Raw genomic sequence first — 21,515 nt, 5'->3', positions numbered from 1 at the left:
GGTACAAACACAAGCCTATTGACTCCAACTTTTATGGGAGTGCTGCATTGATTAGAAAGACCAATATTTGATATCTCTTTGCTTTCCATGGTCTTGTGTTCACTTCTGTTTTTATGAGGACTTTCCTATGTCCTGTCCTTTCCTGTCCTTTCCTGTCCTTTCCTGTCCTTTCCTGTCCTTTCTTTTCCTTTCCTTTCCTTTCCTTTCCTTTCCTTTCCTTTCCTTTCCTTTCCTTTCCTTTCCTTTCCTTTCCTTTCCTTTCCTTTCCTTTCCTTTCCTTTCCTTTCCTTTCCTTTCCTTTCCTTTCCTTTCCTTCCCTTCCCTTCCCTTCCCTTCCCTGTCCTGTCCTGTCCTGTCCTGTCTTTTCCTGTCCTTTCCCTCCTTTCTTTTTTCTTGTCTACCCTAAAACCTTAGACCCAGTCCACTCTGAAGCCCATGGATTGGACAACAATGGGTCCTTGCTCAACCTCCACTCAATGACTATTTTTGGACCCTCCTGGCTTAGAGTGAATGTCAGTAGTTTGTCTTGGAAACAACAATCCTGAAACTCCTGCCCCTCTCAGCATTATTTATCTATTTATTTATTTTTCTTTTCTATTAAAGGGATCATCCCCTGTATACTTTTTGAAGAAGTCTATTCACTGAATGGGCATTAGCTCACTTTAAGTGAGTAACTGAAAAGACCTTAGCCTAAAAGGTCAAGGTCTCCCATTGAATCCTGAGCCATCTCCAGTCATCCTGATGAATATCTGGTCACTGGATCCAGATGGCTCAGGAGGAGAAAGTGAGGCTGGTGACCTTGCACAGCCTTCCCTCACTCAAAATAAAGTCAAGTGCAAGTCATGTTATCATTTCTCTGATATCATGGTCCTCTTTGAAAATGAAGAACAAGCACAGCAATAACCTGTAAGGACTATGAGAATTTGCTATATGGCCTTATACAAATCATTCAAATTCTCTTTGCCTCTGTTTCCTCATCTGAAAAAAATAGGGATATTGATACTTACCTCGCTAACTCATCGGTTATTATGCCAATCTACTGATATGGAAAGTACTTTATAAACTGTACAATCTTACATAAATGGGTTACCATTAAAATTATAATTTTTATTATTAAAGACACAAATCAAAATCCTAAGCTTCCCATTTTATTGTTATTTCTGAATGATAATGAGATATGAAGCCCCTCTGCCTCTCAAGAACCAGAAATGAGTATCACTGAGAGGGCAACAGAAAGACATGTGATTGGTGTGAGCAGGTTGTAACATATAACTAAAGAGGTACTCTAAAAAAGAATAAGCATCTAGGATGTCATCAAAGAATCAAATGACTGGAAGAAGAGGTGTGTTGGTTACTTGGTAAGATTGATAGATGACAGATGCTCATCCATAGTACAGAAATCAAGGAAGGGACTCTGCAAAAGAACAGAAATCGACGACTGTAGTGTCCTTTTTCTGAAAGGTATTATTAATCACTGTGATCTTGCCAGAGAAGAGTTAGGGTCCAGAGTTTTCCAGGAGATGACTATGAAAGGAATTGATGCTTCTGATTACCATACATTCTAAGTATCCTACCCCATACAGATGGCACAAAAATCCCAACATTCATTGTGCATAAGAAAGGAATTAAACTGAATGACTCTCATCCTGCTTTCTTCTATGGCTGTAGAGGATTCAAGGTATATATTACAAGAGTATCTAGGCTTATTTTTGTGAGACACATGGGTGGTGTGCTAGCAGTAGCTAATAGTAGGGGAGGAAGTGACTATGGAGAGGCCTGACACAAAGATGGTATCCTGGTCAATAAGTAAAACTGTTTTGATGACTTTCAATGTACTGCTGAATATCTCATAAAAGTAGGTTACTCTTCACCCAAGAGATTGACTATTAGTGGGAGCTCAAATGGAGGACTGTTAGTCTCTGCTTGTATAAATCAACACCTTGAGGTTTTGTCATTGCTCAGGTTGGAGTGATAAACATACTAAAGCTCCATAAGTACTGTGAGAAATGAATCTCTCTTGTATGTAATGGCTAATCATTGTATTAGGACCAAGATTTTTCCTCTTTTCTACTTTCTCATCCAGAAACAAACCAGTGTAGGAAATTGCTCTGAAAAATTTACCCAGGCCAAGATCAGTAAAAGAAATTCTAAGTTTGGGCTAATGGGTATATTCCTGCTTATTGTGTTTGCTCACACAGGTCTATGAAAATGTTGATTACCCCTTCTGTAAAAATGGGTGATTTGGAAATTGATGTCTCTTTGACCAAGGGTTGGGTAACCTGTTACATACCCCAATGTAGCCTACCTCTCATTCTCTTAACTAATCAGTTGATTGGCACCCCTCAGGAACACCTACTCTTCAAAGGGTATGTATAAACTGTGAACTCCCCACCATTAGAAGTTTGCAATCTCAGAGAGATGACCAAATGACCATCCTTTTATTAATACTGTGCTGGCCTTATTAATAAAATAATTAAATTATCCAAAAACTATGCCTCTTCAACCTTTTTAATCACCACAGCACATTATTAACCATATCTGGACCACTGACTATGGTTGTTCTGACTGCAAAGAACATTTTGAATGGGTCTCTCAGTTTCATAACATCATGTTACCTGAAGGGAGTGGAGTCTGGTATCCATCTATTTTACTTCTCACTGCATACCATAATGACCAAGAGGTACCCCTTCACTCAGTGAAGTTCATTGTGATCCTATAGCACATTGTAGTCTGAAGTAGCAGGCAGACTCACCCTTTTCTCATTCATGTTGATATGAAGACAGGCCATGAAGCAGGAAAGCCTCACTGTTAAAGTTATAGAAGTCTCTGAGATGTTTGCATTTATAGTGTGGTGCTTTGAATATTGATTTGGATTGAATAAAGGGAATTTTCAACTCCTGTGATATCCCCAAAATAAACCTCAAGGGCTTTTAACCACCTTTTGCACAGAGAAACCAGTGGGTACAGTACTTATATTTGAGAACACTGTTCCTATATCTGAGAACCACAATTTATTCTTCCAGTGACCCAAAATGTTTTGAGAATTAAGCTTCTCTTTTTATCATTTCCTGGAAGTAGCTTTTTCTGTCATATTCAGACATATGTTTTTTTAAAGTATGTTTGGACAAATAGCTAAGTTATAGCAAATATTTTTGTGAATACTTAGATTTCCAGAGTTTTAAAGTGGTAGTCAAGCTTCCCATAAAACTCCTTAAATGTTTCATAACCAAGTCACCTTGGATAAACATTAGAACTGTGATAATACAAAAACAAAATTTCTTCACAGCCATAATACAGGTTATTTAAGAATGAGGGGAAAAAGAAATCAAGCAAGGCCTCCAGAATGTTAGATGCTTCCCATGATAAACTTGTGGGAGAATATGGATGAGAATCACATAGGTTGGACAGGCATGGATGGATTGTGAGCTTCATCATTGGAGGGAACTCTTGAATCAAAAACGTCATAGATCCTTTTGAATATTTCAATATGAACTAGATTGCACGGCTTTTGATCTTAGCTCTACCACTAGCAGGTAAATTAAGACTTCTCACTAGCAATTGAGTTCAAGAAACATTAAAAATGAATGCTAAAATTGTTTTTACATGCAACTGGGAAATAAATACAGGCAATGGGATATAACAATATATCTTACCCTACAAGAAAGTAAGAGGGAAGGGTATAAAGCAGTGGAGGTAGGTGATAGAAGGGAGGGCAGACTGGGGGAAGGAGTAATCAGAATGCATGCCACCTTGGGGAAGGGGTTGGAGAGAGATGGAGTGAAAGTTTTGAGCCCAAAATCATGGGGAAATGAATATTAAAAACTAAAATTAAATTAATTAAAATAAAAAATTGCAATGTTATTTGATGTTTCTACTATTCATTTTAATATTCCTACTTTATTATGTTACAATTATATATATTATATAATATTATATGTAACTATATAACATATAATATTATATATTAGTTATATATAAAACTTTATTGAAATTAATAAATCAATGAATGAATGAATGAATGAATTCCTTTACTGGTTGGCCAATGTCTGTTCAAATGAATTCCTTTTATCTGCATAAAGAAGGGGAAAAGGAACCCCACATACAATTCTAATTAATATTATTTATTATGTGCAGCTAACCCAGGTTTCCAGAGGACTAATGAGGAGAGTGAAGTTCCATAGTTCTCTACATCCATTAAAAATTGGGATGTTAATATGGCCACTCCAAAGAGGGGTTTCTAGTTTTCCTTTTGGAAAAGTTCCGTCTCTGAAATGTGTTAATCATGTTTTCTCTTGAGGTGTTTCAGAATAGTTATTGTTGAGGAGCAATGTGTTTTCCTTGTTTTTATATCTATACTTTGAAACTTTTGAGTATAGTAATTGGTTGAGGTGAATGAGAGTTTTTTTTTTTAAATGAATGTTCCCTGATTTGCATGGGATCGGTTAACAAGAGGGTGTAGAGGGTTTTATCTATGATGCCAGCTGCATATGAATAAGGACCAAGAAGAAAACTTTATCCTTAAAGTTACTAGTGCGCAAAGGGAGAGGAAAAATCTCTTGGTTAGTTTTAGCAAAAAGAAAGGTACAAGGGATATTTATGGGATATATTTCAGTGTCTGGATTCAACTTGATCCCACTAAAAGCCGATTGTTAATTTTCACTGGGAGCATTTATATCTCAGAAATCCATGAACGCTACAAATTGGAACTTGACTTATTTTATTGCTTTGTTGATTTTTCAAACTTAAGAAAGTGATAGAGAATGTGTTAATGATTCAGACTAAACTCAAAATTGTGTCCACGTAGACATTATTTTTGTAGAGGGGAGCTGATTGTTAAACATTTACCAGCACATCTCTGGATACGTCAGTTGACAAATCCTGATGCACTTGGGTTGTTCCCTCAAGTGAATAATGAAAGACCTTACCAAGGGGCTCACTTTTTTCCCATCTGAGCTTCTACATATGAAATGGTAAATCATATTCCATGGGAGAGGGAATAAAATTCTTGTACACAAAGATCCTAACCAGGGGTAAAGGTCCAACTTATTAATACATATTCACTAGTATATACAGATATGTATATTCTTGTATATACATTTACATTTACATTCATTTACATTTTACAGAGTATTTATAGAATTCTAAGGAAAAAAATCATATCCTTGAATAAATAATAAAAAGGAATATTAATAATTGTAAGGATCATATATGATGGAAAGCATTTAGCAGTTAAAGATTTGTTAGCCTTCCTACAACTAGCCAAGAAATTTTCAACAAGTCACTTCCCCTAACTGGGAAAATGAGGAGAGTTTAGTAGATCATGAGTCTAACCCTGTTTTCTGTGAATTTGTTTTTATTGTTTAATATTTATATAATTACATTTCAAAATACCTGGTTTCCCTTCTGATTCTAGGTATTTTATTTTATTTATTTGAATACATTATTCTGAGAAAGGGTCCATTTGTCTTCATTAGATTACCAAAGGTGTCCATGACACATAACAGGTTAAGAGATCTACATAATCTTCCCATGCTAACATTCTGTCCTATATAGGGAGTTAATTTGGAGATCATGATCCACTCAATCAGTTTATAGGGAAGTGAGCTTTTGTCAGAAACTTTACTGAGCTCTTTCTGAGCATTTTCTATGGAGGATGTGGAACATCCCCCCTGAATTTTGTTGAGAAAATGGAGGGGATCTCTTAGGCCTGAAAGACTTCTTGACTCAGTTTTACACTTCGACGAGATTGAATGATTAATTCTCTGGAACTGAGGATGATTTGGTTGCTTGAGGATTTTGGGGGTGAGGGGTCAGAGCTACCCTTTTGTTCTGCGATGTTAAAAGGTAATCTTTGTTGCAGAGCTGGATTTTTGGTGGTTGAAATATCCCAAAGAAAGAACTGAGTACTGACATTGCTAAGGGTGTTAGGAATTGGGAAACCATCAGTCATTTCCACATAGTGACCACATCACTCTATCTGTCATCTCAAATTCCTCCCCTCCAGAATCTTCTGCCCTTAGAAATACCCTTGCTCCTGAGAGGTCAGCTCAGTTTCAGCCTTTATAGCATTTTCATGTTATGCTACCAAATGTATGTACTCTCCTTTACGACCTCAAACTACTACCCTCTTCTTTTCCAGAGCTACTTAATGGATTATCTTTTCCCACTGGATTAGAATGTAAACTCTTTGAAACTAGGGGATGTTTTGTTTGCTTGTTTCTGGGACAGTTCCTGGCACATAGTAATGCTTAATAAATGCTCTGTCTATCTCTCTCTCCCCCCCTCTTTTCCTCTCCCTCTCTCCCTTTCTCCTTCTACACATCTCTCTTCCTCTTTCTTTCTCTTCTCCCTTCTTTCTCTTCCTCTCTCTGTCTCTCTCTTGTCTCTGTCTGTCTCTGTCTCTTGTTTCTGTCTCTCTCCATCTATCCATTATCTACCTCTTTCTAGAAATTATCTCTTTTCTGAAGTTCCTATAGAAAACTTTCTGTGGGGACAAAAATGAGGCAGTTATGATTTTGAAATTGCCCTAAGGATGAACTTTGTCCACATAAGCCCAGATCCAGGAGTGCTAGATCATGGGACACAGATAGAAAGTCAGAAGAAGGTTTTTGCTGTTGGAAGGTCAGAAGGCAGGCCCTCAGACATGTTGCCATTAATATACAGACAGAATTGTATTTTTATAAATGAAAAAAATGTCGATAAGGATTTGATATGAAGACCATGCTTTCCATTTTCCCCTTTTTGCTATTTTTTTTGTCAAGAGTGAAAGTAACTGTGTAGCAAAGAAAAATTACACCCAGCAATGAAATATGTTCCCACTGATGTTTTCTGACCAGTGCAATGCATACCAAGTACTTTTCTGTAGGAACAGAGAGCCCATAGATCTAGGCCTATATCTTGCTGGACTTTGGAGAGTGTATTTGTGCATCTAGTGGCATTTTCTTTGACTCAATAATTATGTTAAGGTCTCTGCTCGAAGTCAACATTTCTATGGCTTATTAAATTCAGAAACAAAAAGGCCTCAGCAGGGAAAGGGAGAATCACTGTGCGAGGGTGAGTTGCCTTTTTCGGTATCAAATCATCCTGACAACCATCACACATGTGCTTTGACACCCTCCTAGATGAGTCTTCATGTCACTTCTCAAACATCTTCTATAGATTCCAAGTTCCTGCAGAATAAAAATCCAAACTCCTTACCCTGGCATTCAAGGTCCACCTAGATTTGCCACTAACTTCTTGCCTTAGTTTCCTCCATTCATAAAATGAGTAAATCGTGCTTCATGATCTCTGTTTTTTTATTTCCACTTGAAATGGTAGGATCTCTAATACCCCTCCAACTTTAAAAGTTTGTTTTATGGCCTAATGGTCTGTGTTCTAAGGTGGTTTCCAGCTCTGGACTTAGAATAAGAAAAGTTTACTTAGAACAACCTTAGACACTTGCTAGATTCATAACCCAGGAAAACCATTAATCATTCTAAACCTCCATTTTCTCACCCGTAAAACAGGAAATAATGACACCCACTTCATCAGCTTGTGAGAATCAAATGAGATAATGTGTATAAATCCCTTTCAAACCTTAAGTTTCCAAGTGTTAATTATTACTGTTACTGTATTTCGTTTCCCCAGTTTTGTTCCTTAAACATTATTTGTGTAATATCATACATACTCTGCTCTTACACAAATCCTATTCACTGATTGAAAGAAGATGTTTGTAGTACCCCAAACATGCCTGGACTTTCTGGATCCTTCATCTTCGTTTATGATATTTATCTCTACCAGATGTGCCTTCCACTTTCCTCTCTAGGCATCAGAATCATCATACTCTTCCTTCCAGATCCAGCTGAAAATTTTGTTTCTCCCAGAAAGTCTTCATGGGGGACACCCGCAGCTGGCAAGCATGACCTGGATGAAAATCCAGCAAGGGAGATGACACAAGCAGTCTGATAGGTAGAACCAAGAGAGAGTGGTATCCTGAAAACCTAGAGAGAAGAAGGAATATCAAGGAGGAGAGAGGGTGACTGAAAGTGTCTATTTGAAGAGAATGAGGGTTGAGAAAAGGCCATTAGACTGTGAATTGAGAGATCTTTTGTAACTTTGAAGAGAACAGTTTCAGGTGAATGGTCAGTTCAGAATCTAGACTATAGAGAATTAAGAAGGAAGTGGAAACTCCAATTGTAGGTGGCTTTCTCAGGGAGTTTTATCTGTAGACAGATGGCTCAAGAGGAGAAAATGAGGCTGGTGACTTTGCACAGCCCTCCCTCACTCAAAACAGAATCAATTGCATTTGATTTTTCTGATGTTACTTACGGTCCTCTTCAAAAATGAAGAATGACTAGGAGTAGACTGAGCTGCCTGAATGGGGACCCAGCTAGTTGGGTAACTCAGCTCTTCCTCTCTCTCAACCTTTCCCTCTCTTTTTCCTTCTCCTCTCCAAAAGAAAGTAAATTTTGAGGGCCAGAAGCTGCTCAGTTAACTTGGAGTTTACTGGCTACATTTCTTTTTCTTCCTTCCTTCCTTCCTTCCTTCCTTCCTTCCTTCCTTCCTTCCTTCCTTCCTTCCTTCCTTCCTTCCTTCCTTCCTTCCTCTTTGTTTTTCTTTCTTTCTCTCTTTCCTTCTTTTTCTTTCTTTTTCTCTCTCCTCTCTCTTTCTCTCCCTCTCTCTCTTTTTTCTTTCTTTTCTTCCCTAAAACCTTAGATTCCGTGCACTCTGAAGCCCATAGAATGAAGAACAATGTGTCCCTGCCCAAGCTGTCTTAGAGTGAATGTCAACAGTAACTGTTTCTGGTCAAAACAACAACCCTGAGACTGCTGCCCCTCCTAGCTTAATTAATTAATTAATTTTTCTTTTTTATTTAAAGGGGCCATCCTCTGACTACTTTTTAAAGAGGCCTATTCACAGAAAGGGCATTACCTCATTTTAAGTGAGTACTTGACAAGGCCCTTAACCTAAAAGACCAAGGTCTCCCATTGCATTCTGGGTCATCTCCAATCATCTGATGAATATCTGGTCACTGGATCCAAATAGCTCAGGAAGAGAAAGTGGGGCTGGTGACCTTGCACAGTCCTCCCTCATTCAAAACAAAGTCAACTGCAAGTCATGTTATCATTTCTCTCATGTCATGGTCCTCTTCAAAAATGAAGGATAAACACATGGGCTACCTGGAGTTCATAAGGTATCACCCTTGGTTTCTATAGCATTTATTGTTTATCCTACTCTTTTGGGTCCAGATATAGACTTTCTTGAACCATTGTGAAATATCCCATGCCTTTCTTATCACACAATAAGACAATAATCTCTTTGAAGGAGACAGTTTTTTTTAAAAAAATACTTTCTTATATCTCCTTTTCTCCCTTTCCCCAACAAATTATGTTGCTCAGCATGGCTAAGTGGCTTGCTAATAACAAGTGGTCAATGAATATTTGAGAATTGATTGATTTTGGGAGGATAATGTTTGGGTTAGAAAAATTATAAGCACTGTTGACTGATAATTTCTAGGGTATCAAAATGGGGGAAGAACTAATGCTTTATAATTAAAAGCTGATGAAAAGGACAAACATGAGCTTTATACTGTTTGCCAAATGAACTTCTTCCCTGTTGTGAGTTGGATAAATGATAGAAGGCTGGAAGCAGCCAAAAGTCTTTTAGAGCAGTTGCTCAAGACATCTGGTGGTCTCTCAGGTGTTGGAAACCTTGCAAAATATACATGAATCTGGACGCAGAATTCTGGAATAGAAAGCAATCTCAGAGGTTATTAAGTCAACCCACCCCCTTATTGACAATCACATGGCCAGAACATGAGCTGTGTCCTTCATCACATCTCATCTACACTAATGAAATAGTCTGAGATTAGTTCTCTCTGCATCTAGTCTCTGCCCTCTATAACTGATCTTCCACACCAGAGTAATTACCAGAGTAATATTCCTAAAACACAGATACTACTATATTGTTTCCTTGGTTAAAATCTTTAATAGCTCCCCATTTCCTTTAGGACAAAATAAAAATCCATCATCTGCCACTTAAAACCCTACAAAATCTAACTGCTTATACTCACCACGTCTTTCCATTAACCTGGGATTACTTGTAAATGTGATTGTTTTGATATTTTTATGTTCTATATTGGTTCCATACAGATTAACCATGAGAATGGATTCTGCCTGTATCATGGCCTGTGAATAATGGACAGGTCGGTTCCTGGGGTATGAATAATATTTAAGACATGTGGAATAGTGAGAAAAGGACTGAAATGATACTTCAAGCATTCAATTATTCATATTCTCTAGCTGCTTATCTCTCCATCCTCTTAGAAATGAATGTATGACTATTTATTATTGTTTCTGTTATCTCTAGTGCCTAAAATGTGCTTGGTACATAATAGACATTTAATAAACAGTTGTTTGTTTTACTGTTAATGATCCTGCTCTTTGAATCAGAGGGCTAGAGTGAGTCCCAGGACATAATTCAAATAAAGAAGTATTTATTAAGCCCTACTATGTACCAGAAATTATGTTAAACACTGGGAATACAAAACAAGGCAACAAAAAGTCCTTGTCAATGAGCACAAAGTCTAATTGTGAAACAACATGCTAAAACTACATACAAACAAGAAATGTAAAAGGTATTCTTTGTCATTCTAGGTCCTTTACCTTCTAGAATATAATATTCTTAGCCCTTTGTTTCTTTCTAATGATAGATGCTAAATCTTCTGTGAACCTGGTGGTGGTTAAATGATATTTGAATTGCTTCTTTGTGGAGGCTAGAAATATTTTCTTCTTAATCTATGTGCTTTGGAATTTGGCTAAAATATCCTTGGGAGTTTCATTTTGGGATCTTTTTCAGGAGTTTATTGGTGAATTCTTTCAATTCCTACTTTGTCCTCTTGTTCTTTGGTGTCTGGGCAGTTTTCCTTTATAATTTCTTGAACTATGACTGTTTTTTTAGGGTAATGGGTTTCAGGTATTCCAATAATTCTTAAATTATCTCTCCTTGATCTATTTTCCAAGTCATTTGTTTTTCTGATGCGATGTTTCACATTTTCTTATTTCCTTTTCTTTTTTCATTCCTTCTTTCTTTTCTTTTTTCTTTCCTCCCTACTTCCTTCCTTTTCTTTTTTAATATTTATATTTATTTATTTTTAGATTTCAACATTCATTTCCACAAAATTTTGAGCTCCAATTTTTCTCCCTATCGCTCTCCTCCCCCACTCTATAACACCTTGCATTCTGATTACCCCTTCCCTCAATGTGCCCTCTCTTCTATCACACTTCTCCCTTCCCATATCTCCATCTTTTCTCTTTTTTTGTAGGACAAGATAAATTTCTATACCCCATTACCTCTATTTCTCATTTCCTAGCTATATACAATAACAATCCTCAACATTCATTTCTAATACTATGAATTCCAACTTTTCTCCCTCTCTCCCTACCCCCCATCCCGACTGACAAGGCAAGCAATTCAATACAGGTTATATATGCGTTGTTTTTCAAAAGACTTCCATAATAGTCATGTTGTGTAAGACTAACTATATTGTCCTCCATCCTACCCTGCCCCCCCCTCTTTTTTCTATTCTATCATTTGACCTTGTCCCTTCTCCAAAGTGTTTACTTCTAGTTACATTCTTCTCCCATTTGCCCTCCCTTCTATCATCCCCCTCACCTCATTTGTCCCTTTGTCCCCTACTTTTGTGTAGTGTAAGATAGATTTTCATACCAAATTTAGTGAGCATGTTATTCCCACCTTAAGCCATATATGAAGAGAGTAAGCTTCACTTTTACCCACTCACCTCTTCCCTTTTCCCCTCCACTGAAAAAGATTTTTCTTATCTCTTTTATGAGTGATAGTCTGCCACGTTCCATTTCTCCCTTTCTCCTCCCAATATTTTCCTCTCTCACCCCTTAATTTTATTTATTTTTTTGTGGCTACAATCTCTTCTGATTCAACTCAACCTGTACTCTCTGTCGATATCTGTGTGTGTGTGTGTGTGTGTGTGTGTGTGCGCGCGCACGTGCACAATCCCTCTACCTACCCAAATACTAAGAAAAGTCTCAAGAGTTACAAATATTATATTTCCATGTAGGAATGTAAGCAGTTCAGTTTTAGAAAGTCCTTTATGATTTCTCTTTGCTGTTTACCTTTTCATGCTTCTCTTGATTCTTGTGTTTGAAAGTCAAATTTTCTATTCAGTTCTCGTCTTTTCATCATGAATGCTTGAAAGTCCTCTATATCATTGAATGACCATTTTTTCCCTTGCAATGTTATACTCAGTTTTGCTGGGTAGGTGATTCTTGGTTTTAATCCTAGCTCCTTTGACTTCTGCAATATCATATTCCAAGCCCTTTGATCCCTTAATGTAGAAGCTGCCAGATCCTGTGTTATCCTGATTGTATTTCCACAATATTCAAATTGTTTCTTTCTAGCTACTTGTAATATATTCTCCTTAACCTGGGAACTCTGAAATTTGGCCACAATATTCCTAGGAGTTTCTCTCCTTGGATCTCTTTCTAGAGGTGATCAGTGGATTCTTTCAATATTTATTTTGCCCTCTGGTTCTAGAATATCAGGGCAGTTTTCCTTGAAAATTTCAGGAAAGATAATGTCAAGGCTATGTTTTTTGATCATGGCTTTCAAGTAGTCCCATAATTTTAAAATTGTTTCTCCTGGATCTGTTTTCCAGGTCAGTTGTTTTTCCAATGAGATACTTCACATTATCTTCTATTTTTTCAATCTTTTGGTTTTGTTTTGTAACTTCTTGGTTTATCGTGTAGTCATTAGCTTCCCTGAATTCCACTCTTATTTTTAAAGAACTGTTTTCTTCAGTGAGCTTTTGAACCTCCTTTTCCATTTGGCTAATTCTGCTTTTTAAAGCTTTCTTCTCCTTATTGACTTTTTGGACCTCTTTTTCCAATTGAGTTAGCCTATTTCTAAAGGTTTTATTTTCCTCAGCATTTTTTTGGTTCTCCTTTAGCAAACTGCTGACTCATTTTTCAAGCTCTTCTATGGCCTGAGTCCATTTCATATTCATCTTGGAGGTACTGGATGCAGAAACCTTGACTTCCTCTGATGGTTTGCATTATTCTTCCTCACCTGTTCACCAAGAAAGTAACCTTCTATGGTCTTATTTTTTTCCCCCTTTTTAGGCATTTTCCCTGCTGCTTACTTGACTTTTGAATCCTTTGTCAGGAGGAGGTTCCTAGTGTTCCTCCTGCACCCAGGTCTGTGCTCAAGATTCAGATCAGCTGCTCAATTCCCCCAGAGGCTTTAAGCTGAGCTGCTTGGACAATGGACCCAGGCTGCTTCTGTGGCCAACGTAGCTGCCTACTGCCTGCTGATGAGACCCTGCTCCCCTCTTACCCAGCTGGGAAAACTCTCCCACACTGACCTTTGAAGCTTCCTTTGTCCTTTGTGGGTTGAGGGATCTGGAACCCTCCCTGGTGGGGATTGTGCCCCAGAGTCCCATTTTGGTCCTTTTCCTTCCTGTGCTGCACGGCCAGGGTTGGGCTCTACTCTGCTTAGTGTCCCATGGGGTAAACCTTTCCTGTTGGCCTTCCAGGTTACCTTTGGCTGGAAATCTCTTTCACTCTGTCTTTCTGTGGCTTCTGCTGCTCTAGAATTTTTGAGAGTCATTTTTTACAGGTATTTTGTGGGCTGTGGGAGAAGCACTAGAGTATTGTGTCTTTCTACTCCACCATCTTGGCTCTGCCCCCTTCCCTTTCTTTCTTTCTTTCTTTCTTTCTTTCTTTCTTTCTTTCTTTCTTTCTTTCTTTCTTTCTTTCTTTCTTTCTTTCTTTCTTCCTTCCTTCCTTCCTTCCTTCCTTCCTTTCTTCCTTTCTTTTTTCTTTCTTTCTTTCTTTCTTTCTTTCTTTCTTTCTTTCTTTCTTTCTTTCTTTCTTTCTTTCTTTCTTTCTTTCTTTCTTTCTTTCTTTCCTTCCTTTTATCTTTCTTTCTTTCCATCCCTTTTGACTTTGTTTCTTCATGTCACTTAACCAATTCTAATTTTTAAGGAGTTATTTCTTCAGTAAGGTTTTGTGTTAATTCTCTTTTTATAGTTTTCTTTCATCTCTCTAATTTCTTTTTCCAATTTTTTCCCTACCATTCTTATTTGAATTTAAAAATAATTTTTTGCTTCTTTAAAAAAATGTCTTTGCTCAGATGTTTTAGGAATTCTTTTTGAGCTTGTGTCTAATATGCATTTTCGTTTGAGGGGTTGCTTGTAGATGTTTTCAAGTTATTGTTGTCTTCTGAATCTATCTTCCTTGTCTACATAGCAGGTTTTAATGGTCAGATTCTTCTTTCCTCCTCCACAACCCATTTTTTTGAGCCTGTTTCTTGACTTTGGACTTGATGTTACCATTTAGCTCTGTTCATTTTGGGGTTTTGCTATCTTTTGACTTGTTTTTTTAATTTGTGTTACAGAATCATTTTGTTGTATTTAGTTTATGTGCCCTCCATTCTCTTTTTTTCACTCTATTCATTACCTTATTAACTTTTGTCATCTTCTCTAAGTTATTACTTTCTCCTTTTGAATTATATTAATAATTTAAATTTTTTACCTTATTTTTCCCTTTGATTAGGATTTTTAAAAATATCACTCTCGGAGATACTTGTGGTCATAATCTGTCTTAGTTTAGTTGTTGGAGCATTATTGTTTTCTGGAGATTCCTTACTTCTATATAACTTAAAAAAAAAAAAACTTTTAAAATTTCTTCATTGTATTGGTATTTTTTACCCCTCTACTCCTTTAATCCATTCCTTCAGTTTCTATGCTTTTTTCCTGTAGTAGTTTCTTTCTGAGGACTTCTTTCCTATTACATAGTTTAGTTGCTGCTTTATTATTATTTGACACATTTTTTTTCTCTATTAATGTAATGAGGTTGAACAGGGCTTAGATATACCCTCTCATTCTCTCGTCTTGCCAGAAGTCTGTCACCAGTTTTTTATTACATTAATACAGATGCTTTCATTTTTCTCTGTTATCTCACCAGGAGACAGAGAATGGTTGTTTTATAATAGCTAACAGCTTTTAAAGAAATTATGATAAAATATAACAAACTTGCAAATCTCAAATTTGTTAGGTTGTGAAGGTCCATAAACTTATGTTAAAATATTACTTTTTGAGCCACTGGGGCAGTGATGCACTGGTAAATATTTAACAACTGACTATCTTAAAAACTTGAACACATGACACACTTTTAAGTTTAATCTGCATGCTTAACATTTTGTTTATCATTTTCTTAATTCTAGACAAACATCAGAACACTAAATCAAGCTCTGATTTGTAACATTTTCTGATTTCTGAGTAGTAAATGCTAACATTGAAAATTTAACAATCATCTCTCCCAATCCTATTTGAACTAGCTCTAGCACACAATGCATTTGAAACAGCACATACATCCAGACCTGATTATCCTTTGTTCTAATTATCATTTCTATGAATACACCTCTGTGACTTAGGCTCTCTTACTTTGGTAACAAGATTGTGTTCTTCTTTTCCATAGCTTTGTCTCAATTCTACTTTCTTGACTATTTTTCTGTTAAAAGCAGGCACCTTTCTAAGATTCTCACTAAACTTCAGGGGTTGGTGTTCCCACCCAGAACACTAGTCTGATTATATCAGTTCTGATGATTCAAAGCGTTAACCCTTCCACCCTAATCAAGCAAATTTAGCATAGATTCACTGTATTGTACACATGACAATAGTGTCCTAGGATTCAGGGCTAGACAGGCTAATAAAGTATAACAAATCTACCACCTTTATCACTATTTCCATTCAGATCCTCTTAGAGAAAGCCCAGGACACTAAATCCAAGAGTCCTGGGAATAGATAACAGTGTCCCCTATACCACCAGATCTGCTTCTACCCCAGTTCCCATAGCCATCAATGAAGGGAGAATTTATCATAGAGAAGGGAATCACCTTCCTTATTTTCAGAAGCAACTACTGCTGACCAATTGTAACCAACAGGCAGATAGATTTAAGAGTCTTGAGAGTTATAGCATCTCTCAAATCACCCATCCTGCTTCTAGCCCAGTCCTTGTAGCCATCATCTAGACAAACAGTTCCTGCAGAGACAAGACCAACCATCCACTCCAACTTCCAGCCAGTTGCCACCCACAGGGCAGGAAGGATAACCTAGATGAAGCAGCAGGGGTTCCTGAGGGTGAGGCAGAAAGAGGCATATGTCAGGAAGAACAACTACCACCACCACCACCACCACCTCACTGACCATTTCTCCTTAGTTTCTGATGAAGATATCCCATGACCCTGAGATCAAGGAATTTGGGAATAATAGTGCTTCCAGCCAAGTTCCTCAAGCTAGTCTTGGGAAGCAGTCTTTGTGGTCATGAAGTCTGGTGCTACTTGGGTGCTACTGAAGACTCTGAAAAGAAAATTCTTGTCACTAAAGTCCTTGGCACTGTCAAAAATAGTTCATCATAAAAAAAAAAAACTGTTACAATTTTGTCAGTGGAAATGATATTAATGAAGAGTTATTACCATTTTCTTTTCCACTGCTCCCTCGGGACCATGAGACCTTTCCATTTCTAGCTGAAACTTCTGGTAAATATTGTCTCCGTTAAAATGTGAACTTCTTCAGAGTACACATGTTCTTTCTTTTCTCTATGTATCCTTATATCTTAGGACAATGCTTTGGAAATAGTAGGCACTTAATACTTCATTCACTCACTCCAAGCCTCACATTTTACAAATGAATGTTTTGTGGCTTAGAGAAGAAAAATGTCTTGTATGAGGTCATCCAGGTGCCTATGCATACCTTGTATTTAAAACTAGGTCTTCTGGTTGCTCAGGATGCTTATCTACATTTAATTCTGATCACTAGATTAGGGAAGGCTATTATCTTACATTTGGAATGAGATAAAGTTATAGAATTTTACCTATTCATAGGCTTGCAAGAGTAGAAAATCATCTCAGAGGTTAATCTGTATCTGACTAAGAATCTCCAGCCTTTTCTTGGAAACTTTGAGTATTAGGGATGTCACCTCCTAAGGCACCTATTCTACCTTTCAATTATGCTAAGAAACAGGAAACCATTTCTTACAGTAAACTTTAATCTACTTCTTTACAACTACCCAGTTCTAGTTGTGGCTTTGTTTTGGGGGGGGAGGAGTGGCAAATAGAGAAACCTAATGCTTCTTTCACATGATAACTCTTCAAATACTTGATGAGAATCATCATCTTCCATTATTCCCACTCTTTCTCTCCTTCTTCCCCTCTCTGTAGCTCCCAATCTTCTATTCTCCACGTTGAATTACCCCAGTTCCTTCAGAAGATGCCTCTATGCCATGGTCTCCAATCTTCTAAGATGACACTAATGGGAGTACATATATTAGACTTTCTGTGCTACCATTTGCTCCAGTGCAATATACTCACATGTCTTCATGTAGAGCCGTGAAACTACTTTGTTTCATTGGTTGTCACGGACTTATCAGCAAATCATCAACCCTTTTAGAATTTTAATTTACCTTGTTAAATAATCAGACCACACTTTGCAACATGAAGATGGAGTGGTGATGACTGTTAGTAAACTGTCCAAACAGCAAGAGAACATTACTAGTGCCCAGAGATTTGGGAAACAGTATTATAGACAGTCACAAAACAAGCGTTTATTTCAAGACGTAACACTTCACTAATGAACAGTGAGCATTATGCTCCATGCCCCAAATGTGGTCATGAAGAGTCTGAAATGATTGAGCAACAACAATATGGGAAAGGAAAGAACAAGAGAGAATACATATCTAAGATGTGGGCAATAGATTAGAGTTAACACTGAAATACACAGAAGGACAATTAAGGTTACTAGTTAATGGTGATTTGTGGACTCATGGATATTAGCAGCTTGGGAGTTTTGCTCCAGCTCCAGGTTTAGGTCTGGAAATCCTCACCTTACTGTCCATGCCTCTGTCTACAAGGTTGTGAAGTTCTTCTCTTCAGGGACTAGAGAGAAGACATATGTCAAATAGGAAATAGAGATCACCCTGGTTAATAATAATGCTCACAGAAGACTAGATGTCACTAAGTTCTCTTCCATCTCTATGATCTTGTGATTCTTTGGTATTTGGGAAGAGATGAGAATGTAAAATAGGAAAAGAGAAAGAGACAGAGGGGAAGATTGAGGAAAATGGCAATAGAGCTGGTATGTTTTTCTTTTCTTTTGGTTGGGCTGCATTTCACTTCTGGGGAGCTAGTACTTGGCTTCCTTTCATGTCTGCATTGCTAGCCCTTTCAGATATTGAAGAGGCAGCATCTTTTGGAAACTGAAGTATCACTCATTTTATGAGGTAAAGACTTGGCTTAGAACCAGAGACTTCTTCAGTGCTGTGCAGAGAGACAGCACACTCTTAGATTCTGAGTCTTCAACATTCGTTTATGAAGTTTATCATTAATTCCTTTTCCTATCTGGTAGCTGGCAGCACCATTTTGAGAAGGCATAACAAGTCAATGAACTCACAATCCCCTGGGGAAGAGGGTAAAGGAAGAGGTAGTTTTAGAAAACAGAGTACAAATGACTGTTACTGATTCTAATTTCTTACATTATTTACCTGGAGTTCTCTGTTAATTATCTCTTTTATTTTGATGACTTTTAATTCTGATGGGAGAGATCAAAGAACTTGTGGCAAAAGGGGGGTGGGGATGCTCAAGAATACTGGTTTTGAAGGCAAGACACAGAAAGTTTGGTCTGTCACACCACACCATCCAGGTTCATGAACATGAATAGATTCCAAGGACTTCAATATGGTAGTACCTTTCCTCTCTGGGTCTCTGAATCTGGATCTCTGCTTTGATTTGAAAGGATAGACCTAAGAGAACAGTTCAGGGGTGTGAACTGACTGTGAATCAATAAATCATTGTCATTGTAGGATAAATGGAGGCAGCTGAAGGGAAGTCAAGAATTCACACTGTAACAAGGAGTTTGCATTTTGGAAGGACCTGGTGGCAATTAGAACTTTCTTCCTCTTAGAATCAAAGAGCCCCAAGGGGTCATATAGCCAACCTCTTCATTTTATAGATGAGGAAAAAAAAGATACAAAAAAGTTAAGTGACTTGTTTTAGATCACTCAGAGAATAAGTGTCAGGGCCAGGATTTAAGACTTACTCCTCTGACTACAGATCCATTAATATTCCCACTAGTCCACGTGGCAGCATTAATGCCACAATAGAGTTCTCATCAATGGGGTCAATGAGGACCCAGAATGATGCCTGGGCACACACCCTATAGGTACTCTTTAAACGTTGCCTGACTTGTGCCTGTGTGCCTCAACCCTGATCCAATAAATCACTGAAGGTAATGGATCCTGCCAAGGTTGACACCATTTAATGAGAGTCAAGAGAGACTGGTGATAAACCACAGACAGCCATTAATGTGTTTTAAGAGCTCTAGAGTTATCATCACACCGTCCTCGTCCAAATGGCCATGTAAAACAAATCCAGCTCCTGTAAACACTCTCCACTCAAAACTCCTATTCCAGGGGAAGAGATAAGCAGCCTTGGTCCCTGGAAGGCTCCTTGGCATGTCCTGGAATGTCTGGACCATATTTCCTTTCATCCCTCCTGCTTCCCCTTTTCACTCTGACACATCACCATCTGGTTGCTTAGCAACCACCCCAGCACCGCTGTGCATATTGGCATAATTTGCTGTTCCAGGCTGTGAGGGCTTTTTCCTTTTTTCCCCTCCCCCATTCCTCTCTCTCTCTCTCTCTCTCTCTCTCTCTCTCTCTCTCTCTCTCTCTTCCTCTCCCTCTTTCTCTCTGTCTCCCTCTCTTCTTGTTGAAAAGCAAGGAACCAATCCAAAATATGCCATTTTTTTTCCTTTTTGACAGACAACTTCAGTGTAAATGTTGAAATCTGTGTTGTCTGTCAAAAGTCGTCAATCTGAAAACTTTGGAGAGGCCCATGTATATTTAGTAACAGAGAACAAATAGAGGAAGACATTTAGATGTCAATTACTCCAGCAAGTTAATGCATAAACTGAGTATTTAAATCAAGTCATTTGGATAAAATAAAAGACAGGTGACTTTAGGATACTTGCTTGTATTTTAAAAATCTAGTTTTTTTTTTTTTCCTCCTTCCACACTAAGTCTATGGCATGGCATTAACTGTTTCAACATCTATGGGACTGATGTCTTGAGGGAGAGGGACCAGAGGCAAATACATACATAGAATGTTAGAGCTGGAAAGATTTTTTTAAGATGTCAGAATCTCATTTAAATAACACTGTGAAATTAACAAAGTTCATTCCTCTGATGAGTTGCTGAGATAGAGTACAGGTATTATATCCATTTATAGATGAGGAAACTGAGACTGAGAAGTTAAATGCTTTGACTGAGACCATACATCTAGTGTCTCAGGAACACTTCATATCCAGGTCTTCTGACTCTAAGTCCCACACAATTTATTCTCTCTCATCCGGGAATCAGTATAGGCAAGACAAAACAACATGTAATTATGAGGTGCTTGCCATGTGCAAGATTTGTGAAGCACTTTAGAATGATTATTTCATTTTATCCTTATAACAACCCAAAGAAGTAGGTGCTATTATTATTCTTATTTGATGGATGAGGATACTGAGGCAGACTGAGGTGAAGTGACTTGCCTAGGGTCACACAGCTAGAAAAAGTTTGAGGCGGAATTTGAATTCAGGTCTTCCTGACTTCAGGCTTAGTGCTTTATCCACTCTACCACCTAGTGCTGAGTATACAAAAAATAAGCAAGAAAAAAGTTAGTTCCTGCTGTTAAGGACTTTACATTCTAAGGGGAAGAAAAAATATTAAGGGAACAGAAAAGTGTGTGTGCATGTGTGTGTGTGTGTGTGTGTATTTGTGTGGCTGTGTGTATGCATGTGTATGTGTTTAGTGGTGTTAGAAAGAAGATACCCACTGTGGAGCATGTTGTCAACCTCTTTCAGATCAAAATCAGCATCAGGATGGGGATGTAGGTTGGCCAGCCTCTGCTCTTTCCTAAAATGGAGGACCAGAAAGTAATCCATCAATGGGAGAAGAGGATTGGCATGGAGGACGACTGCACAGAGGAAGCCCCAGGCACAGTGCTAAGGACTTAGAAGACACATATATATTAAACAGTATCTGACCTTAAGGAGTCTCTTTTGTTGTTGATCAGTCATTTCAGTCATGTGTGACTCTTCATGACAGGGTTTTCTTGGCAAACGTAATGGAGTGGCTTGTTATTCTCTTCTCCAGCTCATCTTACAGATGAGGAAAAGGAGGCAAACAAGGTTAAGTGACTTGCCCAGGATCACACTGGTAAGTGTCTAAGGCAAGATTTGAGCTCATGAAGATAAGTCTTCCTGATTCTAAGACCAGTGTTCTAACCGTTGTGCCACCAAGCTGCTCTAAGTAGCTTCTGGGTCGATACAATATGCTCACATATAAGGAAATATAGGATACATGCAAACTAAATACACCATGATATAGGGAACTAGCAACTGGAAGAATTATTCCCCCCCTCCCCCCATGATTCCAGAATTTTATTCTCAAATACAAAATATC

Source organism: Notamacropus eugenii, chromosome 4 (genome assembly GCF_028372415.1).
Source record: "Notamacropus eugenii isolate mMacEug1 chromosome 4, mMacEug1.pri_v2, whole genome shotgun sequence".
Lineage (NCBI taxonomy): Eukaryota > Metazoa > Chordata > Mammalia > Diprotodontia > Macropodidae > Notamacropus > Notamacropus eugenii.
Note: the sequence above shows the minus strand (reverse complement) of the source record.